The following is a 12,110-nucleotide window of genomic DNA, read 5'->3' on the forward strand; positions in this document are numbered from 1 at the left end:
TTTGACCCTTGAGCATCTAAACTGAATCCGTTTCTCTTGAGTCCAAGTACACATTTGTGCCAAAATTTAAGAAATTCCCCCAAGATGGTCTAGATATCCCGTACACAAGAATGGGATGGACTCAAGGTCACAGCTGCTATTGACTTTTAACCACAAAAATCTATTCAGCCCTAGAGTCCAAGTCTACATTTGTGCCAAATTTGAAAATATTGACTCAAGACTTTCTTGAGATTATGTACGCAAAAATGTGACTGATGCAAGGTTGAAGTGACCTTTGACCAGCAAATTCTACTCAGTTGATTGTTGTGTCCAAGTGTACGCTTGTGCCAAATTTTAAGAGATTTCCGTTATTGAGATGCAGCGTAGACAAGAACAGGACGGACATGAAGTCATAGTGACTTTTGACATATGAAAATATAATCAGTTCATCTTCTAGTCCAAGTCAGCATTTGTGCCAAATTCGCTGGACAATCCCAATGAAGCATAAAAGGGTAGCTCACCCACTAACAGCCACCAAAGGGACCTTGAGGTGAGATTATTTTCTTGTCAGAAGCTTTGAATGAACTGAATTCATGCAGAACTTTTGAAGAAGAAGCTCGAGGTCGTTCACACGATCTTGTTAGATCACAAACTTTAAGACGATGCAGGAAAACAGTGTTTCTGCTGCGCGCAGAGGAGGAGGGGTGACTATGAGAAAGTGCAGCCGGCCCGCTGAAGACGCTAAAACAAATGTTATCAAGCAAAGACTAATAGATGGCTGGAGCCTAAGCGAGGGCACGGCGGCGCTGGCTGACGCTGCGTACGCCCAGGGGGGATCGGGGCCCCGTGAATCAGGTAAATGTGCCTCTTGAACTCTCCCGAGCGCTCGCCTTTTGTTCTTCCTGTGGCGGCAGAACAATGGAGCTGTCTCGGTGATGGAATAAGCCTGCCTGGTCAATCCCCCGGCCAGGACAGCGGGGCCGCAGAGGAGACTCGGAGGACCGGCTGGATGCCTGACAGGCCTCCTCCAGGTCCAACGTGTCCCAGCTGGAAGAGAAATCTGAGCTCTGAAAGCTCAAAACTCTCCTGTTGTTGTGAGGATTTTAAAAATCCGCAGCTCTGCTGTGAGTCAGCTTGTGACATCTGAAACTTCTGTGGCACATTTACCGAATCTGAGCCAAACTTTATTCGGACACAAACTAAACAAACTGAAAATTCTGCTAAAACAACAACATACTTAAATCAAAAACAAGTCATACAAGTCATTTCATTTCATGTACTTCGCTTCTATCACTCTGAGTTTTGTACTCTTCATTTCTTTCAATTTCACTGAAATCTTCTTATGAGTGTCATACAAACTACTGAATTTAATGCCATTTAATGCCTCAAATATCACCCAAACCTAACTTTTATTGTTTAAATGATTCTAGCACATAGACCGGCTTTGTTTTGACCCTTTGAAACCTGAATAAATCGGTTTGATTTCTCTCAAAAACATGGGAAGAGGGCAATGAGCATGAAAGAAGAAAAGTCACAAATTAGCAAGAAATTAATTATCTTTTTTTTTTGCTTTTTTAAAAAATGCAAACAAGTTTAAAAAAAACATCAACAAGAAAAGACATGGAAAAAATGCAAAAAAAATAATATTTTTAAATGCGTAATAATGTGGCAATAAAGTTTTCTCTTGCTTTCTTACTAATTTCCAGACATTTTTCTCAAGTCGTTTATTTTGCCCTGGCTTTTTGAAAATAATCTTCTAAATCTATGAATTTCTTGCAATGTCTTAGCAAGTTTCATCGTTTTTATCCCCCATGTTTTTGAACGAAATCACACTGATGTGCTCAAGGTTCAAAGGTTTAAATAAAAGCAGTACAGGCAAAAGTGATTTCTCTCCAGATTTCAAAAATTTTAAGATAAAAATTTCTATTTCAAAAAGGACAGAAATTCTCCGCACTGCTCAGGTAAAGTTAACTTCTAGATTACAGACAGAAATTACTTGTTGCACTTTGCGTAAATGGTGTACTTGTACTTTAGATATGTCAACTACCAACAGGGGACTATGACCGCACACCAACCAAACGGGGACCTCTGTTGCTGGTTATTTTATGACATCAAAAATGTAATAGAAAATGTACTCATGAGGTTGTTTCCCATAATATTACTGAAAATCACAACAAACAGGTTCCTGTATGTTGGAGTCGTGACTCGCTCATGTTCGGTGTTTGTGATGGAAAAGGCCTCGGGCTCGTGCGTTTAATTGATGTGAAACACTGTAATAAAGGCGCCACACCTGACACTGGAGAGTCAGACAGCAGCAGCAGGAACTGCAACACTGTTTATTTCTATTTTATCTCTTCTTATGACTGTGTGCATCACCATCTCCTTCCTCCTCTGGACCAAACTGGCCGTCGTCTGTCACCCAGATATTCTGCAGTATAATTTGGGTCAGCCTACTATAATAAGCCTCTGTCTGACTCCATACGCTGTGCAGGCTGAGTACACACAGTATAAATACGCATATATGTACTATACGTGTGAGTGTGAGAGCCCCATTCAAAGTTAAAACACCACCCAGAACAGTTGGGGGTGAAATTTCAGAGGGGGTCGGGACAAAGAGCAGCGAGATCTGGGTCACCAGAACGTGACGAAGACACGGAGATCTCTTTAAATCCTTGGCTTAATTAGGACTATCCCAAATCAGAATTTGGGATAGTCCTATTGCTATTAATATCTGGGTAAGATGAGTAGGGTTATTTATTTATTTATTTATGATTTCATATTTATTTTTATGAAATCATTCATCTTTTTTATGTAATCATCTTTTTGTTTTCTGCTGGGATATTGCCATGAAAAATTTTGTTTATTTTTTCTTCTTCTGTTTTTTTTAAACTGAGATTTTGCTGTGTTTTCAGTGGTGGTCGTGAAATGAAAAGTGTTTTTAGTTTTAATTTTTACATTTTTATGGTTATTTTTTTACAAAGACATCACTGTGTTTCCAACGGGGAAAGTTTCACTAAAAGTGTCTTTATTTTACTGAGACATCACTGTGCCAGAAAAAAACTGTTGTTTTGTACAAATCTCACTGCATTTCCAACCAAGATAGTATCACAACATCTATGTGTTTCTAACGGGCAGCGTTTTCTTTTTTTTAAAAACCAAGATATCACTCACAATTTTAAACGGGGATATTTAAATGAAAAGCGGTTGTTTTTTTACAGAGACATCAGTGTGTTTCCAGCGGGATACAAACGTCACTGCATTTCCAACAGTGACAGTTTCACAAAAAGCTGCTGTGTTTTCTGAATAATCCAACTGAATAATCTGAATATTTCCAACGCGGATAGTTTAATGAAATGTTTGTGTTTTAGCAGAGACATCACTGTGTCTCTTGCTGGGATAGTGCCACAAAAAGGATTTGTTGTTGTTGTTTTTACCGTGACAGCTCTGTATTTCCAGCGGTGACCTTTCTCCCAAAACCAGCTACTTTAAGCCAAAACATTATCGTTCCTTAACCATAATAGAGCGGGTTTTTTTGTAATAGAGCGAGTCCTTTTCTTGTACTTTTTTATGGTACTTATTTTACTTTATTCTGTATCATTTTATTTTGCACGTTTGAAGTAAAGATCTAAGTAAAGTTCTCCCAGAATCCACATCAAGACATTTCTATGCTAAAGAAAAAAAAAATCAGTTAAAGGGTCACTGTAGGTTTTCGGTGACAAAAGTTTTCTATCAAATTAACGGCGGTTTGTGCGGAGACGACGCTGACGGAGTCCAGCCTCGTCCTGTCAGGCCTCGATGGCACCGCGCGGACTGAAAATGAAGTAAAGAGGTCTATTTCTGCGGGCGTTCGGGGACGGGCCCGTCCGTCAGGCTGTCAGGGTGCAGAGTGAGAGGAATGGACCTGGAATGCTGACTCACTCAGGTCCCGGGCCCCCGGGAGCCCCGGGAGGCCCCGTTATCCCCTCCCAGCGCCGGGGCCGAGAGCAGATAATGATCCGTGGCCCCGACCCCTCCGCTCCCGAGTCCCAGGTCACCCGGCGAGATTCCCGCCGGAGTGTGTGCGCGAGTGTGTGTGTGACACGGGGAGAATGTTAATGCGATCCAGAGATCAGCCGGCTCACCTCTCGCTCCGCTCCGCGACTCGATGTCTCTCTGCGATCCGGCAGCTCGGAGACGAGACGCACCAGGTTGCAATTAACAGGATGTGAGACTGTACAGACATGACGAGAGAGAGAAAGAGAGAGAGTTTGGCCTCGTGGAGCTTTTCCAAAATAAAAAGCTTGAGAAAAATGTTAACAAGAAACACAACTCCATAAAGTCTGTTTAAGAGGCTTCGTTTATACGGCGGTAAAATAAAGACACGACATCTTCTGCGGCTTCGTGTTATCGCAGCAGCTAATTAGTTCTGATGTTTTGGGTAAACAAGGCTGTAATGAGAAATCAAAAGGGCCATTAAAAGAACGAAACACGCGGAGCTCGTAAAAACAGACGACTATTAAAAAACGTGAACGCAGGAAAATGCAGAAATGAAGCTTTACTGCAAAAAACTGCAGCTCATGTTTTTGCCCTCCAAAAATGATTTCATGCTGCGGCCAAATCAAACATCATGTCATTACGCTGATGGTTAAACGTGAGAGACACAAGATATGTTGGTGCAAAGTTTGCCGAAATGTCCAAAACTGGGCTTGATTTCCTTCAAAAACATGGAAAAAAGGGTAATAAGAAATGACCCAAAAATTAGCAAGAATTCACAAAAAATCAGCAAGAAACTGGTGATAAAAAACAATCAAATAAACAAAAAAAAACATGAGGGGGCAAAAAGGCGATGAGTAACTTGGCAGGTAATGTTCCAAAAATCTAAATGCTAATTATTTATTTTACTTTATTTATATTTTTATGTATTTTACATTCATTTTTAAGCAGGTTTTTATTTTTCATTTCATTGCATCGTTTTGTTTGTTTTTGTTTTGAATTTTATTTTATTTTAATTTTCTTTTCTTTTTCCTAATCTCTTGCAAGTTGTATTTAAGTTGTTCTTCAAGTTGTTTATTTGCTTCTTTGTGACCAAAAAGAAATTTTGTAAAAAACAAATGTGAAAAAAAGAGCAAGAAAATTACCTGAAAATCAGAAAAAGACAAAAAGTAGAAAATTAACAAACAAACACGAGAATGGCCTGAGAAAAGGTGCTTAAAATTAAAACTGTCCTGAGAAATATTTTAAAATATATAGAAATGATAATTGTTATTCAAATACTGTGCTACATGTAGCTACATGCTACCATCAGGGGAACACCGAATCTTTGTTGCTGTTGTTTTTGTTTTCCCTGATCTTGATTTATAATCATGCTGGAACATGTAAGATTGTGTTTAGAAACTTTTATTGTTGATTTTTCACTGTAGAAAGTGCAGCTATATGCAGTCCCCGGCTGCAGCAACAATGCTACATGTAGCAACATGCTAATGTCATGGAAAAATGTAATTTTAGTGGCCGATGTTGTCAGTTTCTCCTGATTTCAGATCATATTCCTGCTGGAACATGTCCGGTTGTGCTTAAAAGCTTTTATTTGTGATGTCTAACAACAGAAAGTGCCACTAAACACAATCACTCCTCAGTTGAGAGTACACTGCTACATGAAGCTACACGCTAACACCAGGAAACATGTAATCTTAGTTGCTTATGTGGTTTTGTGGATTTTGGTTCAGAATCAAATATTTGTGATTTTTCAGTGCAGAAAGTGCCGCTGTTCTCCATTAAAATAATCCCTCGACTGAAAATACATTGCTACATGTAGCTACATGCTAATATCAGGGAAACAGGTAATCTCAGTTGTCAATGCGGATCATTTCTCCCAGATTTCAGATAATATCACCATAGGAACATGTACAGTTGTGTTTATTGGTGATTTTTCACAAAGGAAGTGTCTCTATTCTCTGTAACAGACATTCCCCGTCTTCGAAAACAGTGCTACATGTAGCTACATGCTAGCTTCAAGGAATCTTGGATGCTGATGTTGTTAATTTGTCCTGACGCTTTTGGTTGTGTTTGAAAGCTTTTACTGATGAATTTGAACGAGGAGAAGTGCTTTTAAATCCATCACAGTTATTCCTCAGCTAGAGATGTCTTTTCTGGAAGTAGTACAGGCGTCTTTTTTGACGTCATAAAGATGTCTCTCTTGGACTTCATAAAGATGTCACTTCTGGACCTTTGCAGGAAATTTTAGTATTAAGTTTGTAGTAGACAGCTGCTATTACGTTTGTGTAGTCATTAACAAAAAGTTCTTTGTACTTTTTTTTTTTTATTCACCTGAAGGTCGCAGAAGGTCACGATGGCTGCGTCTGTCCTCGCCAACCCTGAAAACACAAAACAAAACCAGACGGTAACTTCAGGCAACAATTAAATCCTGAAAAACAGACACGAAATCAGATAGTTTCACATCGGCGTGATGTTTACAGTTGACCCGGAGTGTGTGTGCGTGTGTGTACTCAGTGAGTTTGGGGGTTTTAGCTTTGCCGTTTGGAGGCTCATGCTGTTTGTAAGGGCAGAGCGCGAGCAGAAGAAAGCTTTTCCCAGCGCTGTCAGTCCCGGTTTGAGTCGGGGCAGCAGCTTCCCTCCACACAGTCCATCATCCCGTCTAGTTCAAAGAGCCTCTAGCTGCAGGTCTTTGTCAAAAGCCCGGTTGGATATCTTTTATGTTCAAGATGTAGGATTTCTTAGGACGACTTTGATTATTTATTTATTCCACTTCTCTTGTGTGATAGTGCCAATATTTTACACGAAAGTGCTCAGCTTGCTCTGAAATTCATGTTGCTTTATTGTAGCCCTTTTGCCTTTGAATTTTTTTTTTTTTTTGAAAGGCGAGCTCGTTTTTTTTTTTTTTTTGAGTCTCCTCTCCCTCCCTCATCTCTTCTTCTTTGCTTTTCTGTTCTTGCAGCTCCCCACCACATCTTCCCCACCTTCCACACGCCCATCCCCATTGACATGCGGCATCACGAGGGACGCTACCACTACGAGCCGCACGCGCTGCACGCCATGCACAGGTAAGTGGCCTTTTTTCCCTTCTGCGTAATTATTTCCTTCATCACGTGTCTAAAAATACAGGTTGACGTTAAAGTCATCAGATCTTTTTGATGCAAAACTTCCTTTTCGGTTACCACTCTACAGCACAGAGCTTGTTTTGCCTTTTTTATTTTTTTTAACTCTGTGAGAACATGTTAGCAGGCGCTGATGAGAGCTGAGCGCTCGCCAAGTTCAATATCAAAAGCAGATGACAACATGCCGGCTTCCAAAGTGAATAATCAATGCCGGCTCTAAATTTCCCCTCTGCAGCCCTTGTTTCCGATACAGTTTGATTATGTGGGCGAGCTTTGCTGTTCTGGCTCCGACCGTCTGGGGATAAAAACACTCTGATGCTCTCAGAAGTCTGAAGTTTGGTTACTGGGATCCAAACTGGGAACGTCTCAGTGAGAAATGTGAAAATTCTCTTCACTGTATCTGAGAAAGGCTTTTTACAACCCAAAATACAGAGAAAAATGTTTGCACTGTACATTTCTGCAACCAAATGTTACATTTGTACATTAGCTGGCATTAACATGTGGTTACACTTAGGCACAAAAATCATGAATATACTACAAGGAAAAGATCATGATTTGGCTTAAAATACACAGTTTGATTGGACATAATCCATGCTGGAAATGCACCAATATCATAGTAATTAAAAAAATAAAGTTTTCAATGCCAGTTTCCAGGAAAAGAGTGGTGAGTTGCACCACTTTTTTACAACCACTTTTGATGCCTAAAATGCTGTTGCAAAAACCCAGGTCACTAAAAAAAATAAAAATATGTACAGTTGGTGCCTAAAATGCTGCTGAAAATAAAGTGATATGTGGCTACCAAACTCACAAGTTTGGTCTCTAATAGCCAATAGAGAATAAGTCACAAGTCGCTACTAAACAGCAACGTTTGGTGCCTAAAAAGTTCCTTGAAAAACAGTGATGGGTCACTACAAAAATCCCAGGATTGGAGCCTGAAAACTGCTGGATAAACACAGACATGTTGCTACAAAACAGGCAAATTTGGAGCCTAAAAAGCTGGAAGAACACAGTGACAGGCTGGTACAAAACACTGAAATTTGGCACCTAAAAGCTGTTGGAAAAACTAACATGTTGCTACAAAATACCTATGTTTCATGCTTAGGAAGCTGCTGAAAAAACAGTGATGTTTGCTACAAAACAATCACATTTGATGCCTAAAAGCTGCTGCAAAAACAAGGACAGGTCGCGACACAACACCCACAAAACAGACACATCTCATGGCTTAAAAGCCAGGGAATCATAGCGATAAGTTGGTACAAAACACTATGTTTAGTGCTTAAGAAGCTGCTGGAAAAACAGTGACAGGTTGCTACAAAACAACCGACAAACATTTTGCCCTAGCTTTTTAAAAATCATTTTCTAAATCTACTAATTTCTTGCAATTTCTTACCAAGTTGCTCACTGCGTGTGTTTTTGAATGATGTGGGGTTACGATCGATCATATTTTGCTTGTAAAATCTTATTCTGCAAAGAAGTTGTAGTTGTTTGAATAACTCCAGATGTCAAATAGCTGAAGCAAAGTAAAAAGGACGTTGTTTTCTCCTGTAAAATGTAAGTACTTGAGTAGCTGAAAAGTAAATGTACTAAAAAAGGTAAAAGGTAAAAAGAAGAAATAAATCTCTGTCGGCCGGCTCGTATCAATCTGCAGCTCGCTCCATTAGCGGCGATCAGCAGGGCCGGATCCATCACGGATGACATCACACGGCCAACCTGCGTGCAGCACCTCTTTATATTCATTAATGGCTTGTTGTGGAGCTAATCTGTGTGGTGCAGGCCATGTTGCCCCCGAGCCAGCGCCATAATTAAACTCCCAGAGTATAGAGGTCACAGCACGGGCTGCGTGTGCCGCCGCCGCAGCAGCAGCAGCAGCGCCGGCGGTGAGTCCGGCTGCAGTAAGAGACCCCATTTATTTTCCTGAGGGATGCTGAGGTTACACACAGCGCTGAGCCCCATTCAACTCTGATATTTGTGCCAAAAACGCATTCATGTGCTGAAGAATCACGTTTGCTTTTTGTTGTTTTTCTGCTGCAGCAGTGTGGGAGATTTTTGGTTTTATTTTTTTAATTCAGTTTAAGATGAAAAACAACAAAAATACGAAGACATTTCTTGTTTAAAAGTGCACCGGTGAGGTTCAAACTGGGCCAACAACACATGCAGAGACATTTTGTATATTTCTAGAATTTTAGATCATTTCTAGGATTTAAGGATGTTTCTTAGACTTTAGGACATTTCAAGGATTTTAAGGCATTTCTAGGATTGTAGGACGTTTTTAGCATTTAAGGATGTTTCTTAAGGTTTTTGCACATTTTAGGTTTTTAGGACATTTCAAGGATTTAGGACATTTATCGGATTTAAGGATGTTTCTCAGGTTGTAGTACATTTTATGGATTTTTGGACATTTCTAGGATTTTAGGATGTTTCTAGGTATAAGACATTTCTAGGATTTAAGAATTTTTTAAGGATTTTAGCTCGTTTCTTGGATTTTAGGACATTTCTAAGATTTTGGATTTTAGCACATTCAGGCGCTTAGCTGGATTTTAGGATGTTTCTCAGATTTTAGGACGTTGTTTTAATTTTTTGGTTATTTCTAGGATTTTCGGTTGGATTTTTGGATTCAAGACATTTTAGAGATTTTGGGATATTTTTAAGATTCTGGGATGTTTCTCAGATTGTAATACATTTCATGGATTTAAGCACTTAGCTGGACCTCTGTTGGGGCCGTGCATTGTTGAGGTTCATTTTTGCTGCTGCGCTCATAAAATGAAACCATTATATCTGCAGAGAGACACTTTAATTTTGGTAGAAGTGGCCTTTTTTGTTGCCGTACGCAGCTCAAATGAAGACTCGTGTTGAGAGTGCAGTGCGATGCGTTCACGTGCCAAGAGGAAGCTTTGAAATCGGAGCTGTCAGCATGATTTAAAGAGATAATTGTTTGTTTTAATTGCTGATTACGGAGCAGTGATTTTACGAGCCGGAGCGCGGACGCCAAACAGAGCGCGTGGAGCCGTCGGCACACTTTGCAGCGAAGCGGCGAGCCTCCTGCCACAGCTCAAAGTTACTTTATCACGGGAGAAAAACTGGCGCCGGGACAAAAAAAGTCAATAGAATTCTCCAAATAGTGCTCTTACATTTAGATGCACAGATTTGATGGTGATGCATACTTCGCGCCTGGCGGAAGCAGGGCTATTCATCACGCCGGCCGGGAGAGTGGAGGGCGGGGGAGGGGAGCGGGGGGGCTGTCCGCGGACTCGGCCACCTTGATTAATGTGATTTGATCTTGACAGTGGACCCCTAATTCATCAAGACCTTGATCTGGCTGTCGCTCCCCCCTGCCTGTGCCAAATTCACCTAATTACAGGAACATTGCGCAGCAAATTAAGTGCGGTGTCATTTGTCGCCTGGCGCGGCACTTTATTATCCGCCCGTGGCAGCGTGTCAGAGGTCCCCTCCTTGATTGTCTAACATGACATCTCCGCGCCGTCCCCTTTATCATTGTTTGCATATACCGTAATGAGAGGGCTGGTTATTTTGTCAAGCCTGTCATAAAAAGCTGCCTCTTTTTTTCCCTTCCTGCGGATACCGAGGAGGGTTTTCTCCTCGCCGCCGCAGATGACAGTGAGGAGAGGAAGTAGCAGGAGCACGGGGGGGAAGCACTTCCTCCTCTGTGACGGCGTCTCTGAGGACGGAGACATGTGAGACATCTGTGACATCTGTGACAAACTTCAGCCTGCAGCTCCTACAGCTCAAAAAGACGTCAGTTTAGCTCAGAAATCATCGTTAAGCTGACCTTCCCCGAGCGACGCCACGACACAACAGCTCCGCTTTAACCCTTTGAAACCTGGATCGACATCAGTTTCGTTCAGACGCCTTTCACAAGTTTTTTGACCCTTTAAAAACCAAAGAAAGATGGATCGCTTAATTTTTAAAAAACAAGAGGGGTAAAAAGGCTGAGAAAATTTACAAGTAATGTCAAAAAAGTTTCAAGAAATTAGCGGAAAGAAAACAACCTGAAATGTGTTGAGAAAGAGAGATTATGACAGTAATAATAATATTATTAATAATAATAATATTAATAATAGTAATAATATTGGGAAAAGTGTCCAGAAAAACTATATTCACAGTTCTATTACTATTATTATTATCAACAATTTTATCTATATATATTTATACAATTTTATTAATATCATTAACATATTCAATACTAATTTTGTTTTTCTTTTTTTAATTGTCTTTTTTTGTTTAAGTTCTTGTAACGTTTTTCAGTACCTTTGTAAGAAATCCAGCCAATTTATTTATCATTTTTTATTGGTATAATTCTTTTATTCATTTTTTTCTTGTCTTGTCAGTTTTTCTTCTCTCTTGCTGACGTGTCTGTGCAGTATCACCAGCTCATTCTCATCCCAAATTCGCCAAATATCGGCACTTGGCCGGTGATTTTGGGGTCAGACAGTGATGCCAAAAGACACTTATGGCGTCTTTTCCAAAACAGGCCTGCTCTCATCCCGAACTCATAAAATAGCACGGTTTGTCAGCGACTGCAGGGCGTTTCTCAGATTTGGGGAGATTTTTTAGGATTTTAGGACATTTCTAAGGTTTTGGCACATTATAAGGATTTTATTTCATTTATTTTTATTTTATCTTTAAATTAGCAAAAAATAAATAAAAAGTCAAAACTACAAAATAAAGAAACCTAAGAAAAAAGTTTTAAAAAAGTTTAAAAAAAAAAAAAAAAAAAAGGTTTCTAGTTTTTGGGAATTTTTTCCTATCTTTTTGAAAAAGTAGTTTAAACAAATCATTCCAATTTGCAGTTACTTATCGCACCTTTTCCACATTTTTTTTTAAAGAAATCAAATATGAGTTTGAAGGTTTAAATATGTGAAAAGAGTCTGAATGCAGCAAAAGAAAACTGCTGTCAATCCAGGTTTTAAAGAGTTTAAGAGTCAGCTGATCGACATTAAACCTTTTTGGGGCTCCTGAACTTCTTCTCTTGACTCTTGTGAAACTTTCTCGGCTCAGCAGAATTTATTTTCTCTTTCAGCA

The 12,110-nt window shown here is 39.9% G+C and overlaps 1 pseudogene; it reads left to right on the top strand.

Moving 5' to 3' along the window:
- The window catches only part of LOC121963053, a 78,285-nt pseudogene that overhangs the window by 39,673 nt on the left and 26,502 nt on the right, over positions 1–12,110 (top strand).

This window comes from Plectropomus leopardus, chromosome 24 (assembly GCF_008729295.1).
Source record: "Plectropomus leopardus isolate mb chromosome 24, YSFRI_Pleo_2.0, whole genome shotgun sequence".
NCBI classification, from domain to species: Eukaryota; Metazoa; Chordata; class Actinopteri; order Perciformes; family Serranidae; genus Plectropomus; species Plectropomus leopardus.